At 38.4% G+C, this 10,652-nt stretch overlaps 1 long non-coding RNA gene across 1 annotated transcript; it reads left to right on the top strand.

The window, feature by feature from the left end:
- Positions 1–164: 164 nt before the first annotated feature.
- LOC118766250 lies at positions 165–8,401 on the top strand. The gene is made up of 2 exons (XR_005002167.1): positions 165–527; positions 7,810–8,401. It is a non-coding gene; the product is annotated as an uncharacterized LOC118766250 (long non-coding RNA).
- The last annotated feature ends 2,251 nt before the right edge of the window (positions 8,402–10,652 follow it).

The raw sequence follows: 10,652 nt of genomic DNA, 5'->3' as shown, positions 1-10,652 counted from the left end.
TTGTTAGCGTGCTACAAAACTAGTCCGGGAACTTTTTGATACCACTTCGTATATTTTAGTCAGAGGATAAGGCAGTGTTCATAGATCATTTCAGGGCCTCTGAGATTGCTGGATGGGAGAGAAGCTGGAAACCTGTACAAATGCTTGCGACAGCGTAGAGTCTGCTAAACGCACCTAAGATGTCAAAACGGCTGGTAACGAGTTAAGACTACCACCTAAGTAGGTCATAGCAGGATTTGAACGCAGAATGCAAAGAGATGGAACAAATACCGCATGGCATCCAGTCTGATGTGCTAACAGTTCTGTCAAAACACTACATTGGTGTTTTTTATTAACTACGAAAGGACAAAAGGCAAAGTTGACCTCGGTAGGGTTAGAACTCAGGGCTCAGGGAGCATATCGTAAAGCATTTCGTCAGATTCCTATTGTAAGGCCACTTTGTCACTTTACAAGGTGAATGCTGAAGGTACCAAAAGGACCAAATGGCGGTATTAAATCGGGCGATGGAGGAAATCTATCACTCAAACGTGAGTACAAGGACCAATGTTTTTAAAGGAGGAAACATATGGTTAACTGAATCAATAAAAATACTGGTAGTTATTTATCGACTCCATGGAATATGAAGGGCGAAGTCAACTGGTATGGGATCTGAAATAAAATTGCCAGGACATAAAAGTAAATAATGTCTAGATTTGTAGATTTACATTCATAAATTTGTCTGTGTGAATCGACACGTCCCATTGTTATACGATCCCATTGTTATTCTCTGGATCTTTATGTGGCATATATTTCTACTATCAACCGATCTTATCCATTGGTTTCGCACAAAAACTAAGTAATAAAATGGATCAATGGATCAATAATACTGCATGCTATAAAGATTGAATATACCCACTCTGTTGACAAGTGTACGGGCGCCTGCATTTTTCTTAGACGACTATATATATATATATAATATATATATATATATATTATATATATATATATATATAATATATATATATATGTATATATATATATATATGTGTGTGTATGTGTGTGTACGTGTGTGTGTGTGTACATATCTTTTTGGGTAAGACTGCTGATCAGCCAAAAACAATGTAGCTGATTTCATATCATAGCTCCTGTATATTCCGCAGTTATTTTTGTATTTTGCATCATTATATGATTTGGTTAGTTTCTGGTAGGAAGGCTTTCATCTTGTACCACGATCCTTCAGCCTCAGCATTAAATTAGTTCTGATTTAATCTTTCGGTGAATTCTTTGGGCTTTTCTCTTGTAGAATACTTTTTTCTTTTGGCCAATATTTTAACGTGATATTTTGTGATCTCATTTTGTGTTCAGATTTTATTTTATGAATAGTTTGTTGTTTTCTAATTTTCCCAGCAGATACATGTTACTTCTATATATATGCTTTGTGTTTGTCGGCTTCCCAGAAGACAGAAAATAGCTTTTGCATTTTTCCTAAATAGTTTTGTTGTCCTATTGCAGATAGTTTGTAAAACATTTTCAAGTTGCAGTAAAGCTAATAAGAATATATATACACTATTCATCCATACATCCATCTTCTCAGCTTACTATTCCTGGGATGGTTATGTGGTAGAGTACTTCAGCACCTCCTCTATAGGGTCCTATCAGAAACAAACAGTTTTGGACTCTCCAGCTGGATTTCTAAGCGTGACCAATTGAGACTATGGATATTAGCCAACCATCTCGTTCTTCGTCTCCTGCCGATTGGCTCGGCATGAAGAATCCGTCTTGTCATTCTTTCCTGTGACATTCTAATCGCATGTCCGTAGTATCAGGGTTGTTATCTCCCAATGCGGAGAAGTAGCGGATCGAGTTGGAGAGACTCCTTGTTCTCCGAGCTACGCGCCCTGAGATCCCTGGAGGAATCCCATTTCAATCGCGATCATACTCTTTCGGTCATTACCCAACAATCATGATAGGCGAAAACTGGCGTAAAAACAGATTGTGTATGAATGTGTGTATATACCTAATCTGTATATATACACAGTGGAGGCCCAGTGGCCCAGTGGTCAGGGCAGCGGACTCGCGGTCATAGGATCGCGGTTTCGATTCCCAGACCGGGCGTTGTGAGTGTTTATTGAGCGAAAATACCTAAAGCTCCACGAGGGGTGGCGAACCCTGGTGTACTCTTTCACCACAACTTTCTCTCACTCTTTCTTCCTGTTTCTGTTGTACCTGTATTTCAAAGGGCCAGCCTTGTCACACTCTGTGTCACGCTGAATCTCCCCGAGAACTACGCTAAGGGTATACGTGTCTGTGGAGTGCTCAGCCACTTGCACGTTAATTTCACAAGCAGGCCGTTCTGTTGATCGGTTCAACTGGAACCCTCGTCGTCGTAACCGGCGGAGTGCCAACATATATACACAAGAATTTATAATAAATACAATCTTTCTTTGTGGGCTTTCTGATGGCATAGTCATTACTGTGTCTATTTTTGTATCTAGTTTTGCTAATTCATTTAGCTTCTATCTGAGACTATTATTTCTAGCTAAGTTAGGATATGATATTTATCACTTATTTTTGCCATTTAGTTCTGCTTCGAGTATCAATTTAATGTGACTATAATATTCCTTCCTGGCTTTCAGTTCGTTTGTGTGATCTAGTTCATTAATTTCCAAATATTTCTATATGTATATGTTTGGTATAATTCACTTATCTCTGTTATTTTATTTATCATGATAAGACTAGAGTTTATTAAAATTTCTCTTCTCATGGAGCCTTGATGTTTAATTTCCGAAGATAAATTTCATACCAGTTCCTTCTGTGCGTCAGTTTCTAATTACAGTAGCAGCAACAACAGCATTAGTAGTAGCAATAAAGGTAATAATCCTTTCTACTAAAGGCACAAGGCTTGAAATTTTGGGGGAGGGGACAAGTCGATTATATCGACCCCAGTTTCTGGTATTTATTTCACCGACCCCGCAAAACTGAAAAACAAAGTCAACCTAAGCGGCATTTGAACTCAGAATGTAAGAAATGCCGTGAAGCATTTTTCCCGGAGTGCTAGCGACTCTGCCAGCTCGTAGCCTGAATAATAATGATAATCTTTTCTACTAAAGGCACAAGGCCTGAAATTTTGAGTCGATTATGTCGACGCCAGTATTTCACTGGTACTTAATTTATCAACCCCGAAAGGATGAAAAGCAAAGTCGACCGCGGCAGAATTTGAACTCAGGCAGTAGCGACGGACGAAATGCCGCTAAGCATTTTATATCAAGTAACCCGAGGTCGTTGATCAGGTAGCTCTGCTTCCATGGTAACCCCACGACCACATGCATCTACACTCCATATTCTGGGCAAGGCTATATTGGTTAGAAGGAAGGCAATGAGAAAGGATAATCTACCTTATTCCTACGGAGGGACAGGTGTTTCATCTTTTCGGTTGCTATGTTTGTTTCCACACACAATTCTTAATTTGTTTTTATTTTCCCTGAAGTTTCCTACTCCTTTGAGGTATTTGGTTTTTAAGATGTATGCTTGTTGTGATATCTGGATGATTTTTATGTGTTCTGGAATCTTGTGAAAGTGATGTTATTGTATGTGATGCTGGTATGTTTGTGTATGTGGTTTTGTTAGTTCTTTATTTCTTGCATTTATAGTCATTAGTTAATATCTGTTGTTTTTTTTTTTTGATCGTGTTGGGTTGTGTGATTTGACTACTGTGTCTGTAAATCAGGTTGTACTTTTAGTGGTGTCTGTAATAGTGATGGTAGTGGAGATGATGTGTTGACAGTACTGGTGTAGCTGTTGTTAGATGTGGCATTTGTACGTATCTGCCAGTTTTTTGTGTTGGTTGTTTTTATTTCTTTTTTCTTTCATTTGCATTAGTAAATTTTTATCGATCTCACCGTCTCCTTCGCCATAACATGTCTGAGAGGTCACAAGAGGAGAGGGGCACGTCTTGTGGGTCATTGTTTTTTTTTGTTTTGTTGTTGATATAGAGCAAATTTCAGTTGCTGTTGTTATTAATGACGTAGTGGCTCTTGCAGGCAATATTTCTTTTGTTGTTTTTGTTGCTATTGTTGCCACTCGTGTTGTTGCTGATACGTATAAAGTTACTTTCAGTTGTTGTTGTTGTTGTTAATGACGTAGTGGATTTTGAAGGCAATGTTTCTCTTGTTTTCGTTGCTATTGTTTCTACTCTTGTTGTTGTTGTTGTTGTAAGTGTTGCCTCCAGTCTTGTCGCTGGTGTTGCAATCGCTGTCGATGCAGTAGTAAATTGTTTTGTAGTTGCTGTGGTTGTTCCTGTTATGGTTGCTGCTGTTGTTGTTGTTGTTGATGTTAAAGTTGTAGCGTTGGCAGTGGTGGAGGCCTTCTTCCAGCTGTCATTTCCTGTTGCTATTGGGAGAAAAATCTTTGAGGTGGTTAGTGTTTCTACAGTTGTAGCAATGAGGCCTTCTACATTCTTCTACAACCCGCAGTTGCTGACTTCCTGAATCCAACTCAATTCTCTTTTCGGAATCTTTTTATTTCCCCAAAGCCACACATTTCATCACTCACCAGAAATGTAGTTCTGTTGGTTAGTTTGAAGTTTTTACTCAGACAATTCTCTGTACCATGATAAATCGGTATTAGTGTGAAATCTACAGTGCTTTGTGGGAAGGTGGAGTGATTCTGGGCTTGGGGTTTCGAGTGGAAAATAACTCGAATGTATTCAAATTTATGGGTATGTCTCAGAAAACCGATATCTTGCCATACGTCTTTGAAACAGAGTTCGGCTTTAATATACTCTAATTTGTGTCTTTTCCTGGAGAGGGAAATAGCGTTACAGTATCCTAAATGAAACACAGGAAGAAATCAAACATGTTGGTGAGTCAGCGAGTTCAGAGGCAATAAACACAACAGAACTTTGAAAAATTAAAAAAGTGAAACCGTCTGCTCTTCAGACTGGAAAAAATGTTGAAGTTCAAATGAGTGGTGAATGGACCTCTTGTGAATGTTGTTGCATACGATATTAGCAAACCTTAGACCTTGTCTGTTATGAGAACGTTCTAGCTAAGTTTCCCGCCTATGGTCTCTATCAGCATCTCATTTCATGGATACGAGGCTGCCTACCGATGGCGCAACCGACCTGCATTCTACGAAATCTTGTGTACCACACAATTGCTAACGTTTTCTGAACTCTGACTTTCGTACATTTATTAATTGTTTGTAGTTGCTTCATACGACGCACATTTCATGACCTTAAAACTCCGCTACACTCTTTAATCTTCCGCATACTGGAGCCATTCACAATCAACATGAAGATCTTAAGCTAGATATACGTTGACTTCATAAAACTTTGGGATAATGTTTCAACGATGACATAGCAATATGGTTTCTTTCAACAGCAGAAGTATTTAATCACTATGAAATGGGCTTATACTTCCTATTCTCTAGAATGAATGAAACTACAATTAAGAACTTTAAAGTTAATAAATCTCTGATGACTTCTCATGACAATTGCAAAACCTTCCCCACAAAATCCTGAATTCTTTTTTAAAACAAGGAACACTTACTCTTTAATCAGTTGCTAATACTCTACATAGTTTACTTACTTGTACTTGTACTTGTGACGGCATTCACCCAGGGCGGGTTGAGCCGGCTTCGTCTCTGTTCCTAACGGCATCACGAACCATGGCGGCCCACGCTCGACGGTCCTGTGCGAGGTCACTGGAGATAGCGAGCTATTTGCGATTCCATCTGCGTAGACCGACCACCTGCGGACCTCAGAGTTCGGAGAGGTCCTCCTTTATCGTCGTCGCCCAGATCTTCAGCTGCCTGCCCTTGCGTTTGCGCCAGTTGGGAAGTGGAGGTGGGAGGAGGACATCGCGAATCAGCTCACCCTCTGGACACCGGGCCGCATGACCGAACCACCTTAAGCGCCGTTGTAGAAGCACCGAAAGGAGGGGCCAGAGATTCAGGCGACGACGAACAACATTGGATTACTGCTTACATCTGTGGTATAGTGATGGTAGTGAAGTATTGCTGCTACACGTCCAAACTACATTCAAAAAGAGTCATTCGACTGATTGGAAAATAATCAGTTTCAGATACACTTCGACCATTAGGCCCGCAAATGCGCCGCTTCTTATCTTTATGCCTATCGCTGTTTTTTACAGACGTCTTCTCTAACACTACAACAATGTTCTCCGCTTCCCAGTACTTGTTACCTGAATGCTTTTTCACACAAGACCCTCGCCCCACCCATCATTTTCTTTTGCCCCAGTGTGAAAAGAATGCTGTGTCTGGAGGAAGGGCAGCAAGTGTATCCCCTTCACTCAGACATAGCATTAAACACTTCGTTCCTTCCTTTCCAGAACTATAAACCTCAGGGTCTCCTTCCCCGCCCACACATTTTTCTTGCAGACACTCACCATGCAGCAACGTAACAGAGGACAATATATAGATAAAGAGACAGGCAAGAAAGCAGAGTAATATCATGGGGTAGCAATTCTGTTACATGTTTCAGTCATTTGACTGCGGCCATGCTGGAGCACCGGCTTTAGTCGGATCAAATCGACCCCAGGACTTATTCTTTGTAAGCCTAGTACTTATTCTATCGGTCTCTTTTGCCGAACCGCTAAGTTACAGGGGACATAAACACACTAGCATTGGTTGTCAAGCGATGTTGGGGGGGGGGCGCAAACACAGATATACAACACACACACACACACTCACATACATATATACGACGGGCTTCCAGTTTAAATCTACCAAATCCACTCACAAGGCTTTGTTCGGCCCGAGGCTATAGGAGAAAACACACGCTCAAGGTGCCACGCAGAGGGACTGAACCCGGAACCATGTGGCTGGTAAGCAAGCTACTTACCACACAGCCACTCCTGCGCCATTTTTATGATATATCTCTATTTTCTATATAGTATTTAAAAAAATTTCTATGCTTCGTAGCACGTGAAACGACTTATGTTTAAGATTTGATGTTTGTAATTAAAAGCAAGTGTAGACTTAATGACATATTGCACTAATGACTCGTTCCTGCTTCTTGTCTATTAATTATCAAACAATATTTATGTTTTTAACGCTGTTGACATCACTGGATTGAATGGTACTGTCCAGGAGTGGAAACTATAATGGTATTCATTAGGTAGCTGATGAAAGATATACACGTTTGATGTGTTTGTTGACTGTAACACTTTTGTATTTTGTGTTCACGTGGTTCTAAGTTGACCTTCATTGAAATTCTAGACCTCGTAGGACTGAACTTGTTAGGGGTTCTATGTTTCTTGCTTTATGGTGGTTTTGTTGTTTATATTATATTATACCTTGATATTGTATGATTGTCCTTCATATAAGCATTCTAATTCCTGTAAGGGTAGTACTTTTGTAAGGGTTTCTCGTTTAGGGAGGTTTTGCCACACACACACACACACACATGTATATACATATATACATACATGGTGCTCCAGCATGGCCACAGTCTTTGGACTGAAACATGTAAAAGAATATATATATATAAATGTGACCGCGTGTGTACCGTTGGCGATTTTTTTCCTCCGTATTCCCTTCTCTGGATCTTTCCTTTTCCTATGTTTCTGACGAAGAGCTTCCCTTCCTTCCTGAGCGTCCAATAATACTATATTTGTTCCACGCCCTCGCGTTGTTGTGTTTTTTCTTTGTGTTTTCATGTTTGGATTAACTATATATATATATATATAATATATTATATATATATATATATATATATATATATGCATACACACATATACATATATGTATGTAATTTTGTATGTATGTATATATGTATGTATGTATCTATCTACCTATCCATCTATTGAGAAAAATAGTGATGCAATGGCAGATATAAGGAAAGGAAGACAGAGAGAGATGTCGCGGAAATACTTCGATGATATACTTCTCAGGACTATGAAAAATATCGTCTTTAAATGGTGAAATAGAACACTAGCTCATTATTCGAAGTCGAATATTACACCGTCGTTGAACTGTCTTTTCTTATTGCGTGCAATTCTAAATATCTATTGACTGTTTACGAACTGCATTTATGGAGACCGATGTCATTATTATACGTTTCTAGAAATTCAACAGATTCATGAAAATATTTTGACTTCAGGCTACTAATTTAGGTATTTCTTTGATTGCTAAGCAAATTGCATGGCCAACATGATTTTCTCTGGAATTAATGGCTACGTACAAAGTGTAAAAACAAACTACATAGAACTACAACAACTCTATATCTTAAAACACGTATCAATCATTTCCGTTTTAACTTTGTTAGCCAGACATCTTTCCCATCAAACAATTAATCTGCCATTTCCTTACTATTATTGTTGGTTTTTTTATTAGTGTAACTGGATTCAGACCAATAAAGCGACTAATATGATATCTAAAATGACTGAAATACCAAAGTGAATATAATCTATTTGTTGTATATCTAATTTGGTTACAGTACCTCATGTATCTCTGTTTCATATCATTCCTCACAACGTTTTTCATATCTACAGAAAAGTTAATCTGTTTTTAATACCATTTAATTCAATTCGTGTACTCTCTCTCTCTCTCTCTCTCTCTCACACACACCTACACACACATACACACACACATACACACACACACACACCACACACACACACACATACGCACACGTATGCACGCTCTCATATTCGCTGTAACTGTTGAATCTGTCTGATGGTCTTAGAGGGTGTCTATATTTGCTCACGACAGAGTATGACGTGCTAGCAGGCCAAACTCGTTTACGAGAGACGTGTAAGGTTTGATATATACATACGTGTGTGTATGTATATCTGTATGTATGTATGTATGTATGTATGTATGTATGTATGTATGTATGTATGTATGAATGTATGTATGTATGTATGTACGTATGTAAAGGTGCATGGCTCAGTGGTTAGAGCGTCGGTCTCACAATCGCAATGTAGTTGTAGAAATGAGTTGCGACGTCAATGGTACCAAGCTGTATTGGCCTTTGCCTTTCCCTTGGACAACATCGGTGACGAAGAGGAGAGGCTGGTATGCACAGGCAACTGCTGGTCTTCCATAAACAAATGGTTTTCTGGTGCATAAAAGCACATCACCAAGACAAAAAAAAGAAAAGAATCATTTGAAAATTTTCCTCTCTTGGTAAATATCGCAGTATTTGTGTGTTCTTACGCAACATCCACTACTAAGTGGTAAATAGACCTCGTAAAACTTCACCAAGACAGGATCGTTTTATGGTTAGAATGTCACTGAAAGATAGGTTCAAGCGTGCTGCTGAGATATCCTGCGAGTTTAGCTCCACTTCCGATGTCAACGTATCGCCCAAAACAGTTTCTCGAGGTTTCGAGGTTCTAGGTTGCTTGCTCAGGTACCGACAAAGAAAACTCTGATCTCCAGGAAGAATCAAAGAGCCCGTCTTCGTTTCGCTCACGAACATGTCGTTTGGACAGAAGAACAGTGGTCGCGACGAATCGAAGTTTAATGTGACTGATTCCGATGGCGGGATGTACGTCTGAGGAAGAAGTGGCGAAAGGTTATCTTGTGCATGTGTGAAGAAGACAGTGAGATATGGAGGAGGCTGTGAGATATGTATGTATGTATGTATGTATGTATGTATGTATGTATGTATGTATGTATGTATGTATGTATGTATGTATGGGGAGTGATTTCTGCTGCTTGTCCTAGTCCACTTATTCGCCTACAAGGAACTGTCAATGGTGAAATCTACAAACAAATTCTTAGACATGCCCTTCCACATTTCATAGACTGGTCACCTCAAAATTCCAATCTCAGCCCTATAAAAAACGTTTGGAAAATTATTGGAGATGGAGCACGAAGGAGAAATCCGAATGGAACAATATTACTCCATCATTTTGCAAGAAATTGATTCAGGACTGAATTAATATGACAGATGTCAGGCTGTCATTAATAGTAAAGGGAATATCACAAAATATCAATAGTAAGGGTTTCTTTTTTGCTCTTGCTCCATTAACTTTTGGCCGTTGCAATTTGGAAGATTATTTGTTTATTTCCTCTTAATTTACGAAATATTTATTCCATTCACTTGAAATTTTCACGAATGATAGATATTAGATATATCTAAATATGCGTAAAATACCTTCTAAAATAACTATTTCAATACACTTGTTCTTACTGACCCTTATATAATGGTTGCTACTATATATATATATATATATATATATATATATGTATATATATATATATATGTGTGTGTGTGTGTATTTGTACATCTATGTATGTGTGCATGTATGTATGTATTTATACATGTATGTATACTTATATAGTATATATATGCATACGTATGTATATATATATATATATATATGTATATATATATGTATATATATATGCATACGTATGTATATATATATATATATATATATATATATATATATAATATATATATAATATATATATATATATATATATGATATATATTGTATTTCGGGACGGTCATTTTTTTTCCGCCAAATAAACACACGCACTATATAGTCGTTCTTCACTCGGTTGTTTCTGTTTTTATTTTGACTCATGTCCATTGTCCGGAAATCTTTCGTCACACAGAAATCTTTCTGTGACCTCTTCAGTGACACTTCCTGTCCTCGTGTTTGCTCCTGCTCCGCTTACTCCATTCTGTTCTTCTA

The sequence above is a fragment of the Octopus sinensis genome, linkage group LG1 (assembly GCF_006345805.1).
Source record: "Octopus sinensis linkage group LG1, ASM634580v1, whole genome shotgun sequence".
Classification (NCBI taxonomy): domain Eukaryota; kingdom Metazoa; phylum Mollusca; class Cephalopoda; order Octopoda; family Octopodidae; genus Octopus; species Octopus sinensis.
Note: the sequence above shows the minus strand (reverse complement) of the source record. Positions and strands in the feature narration are given on the sequence as shown.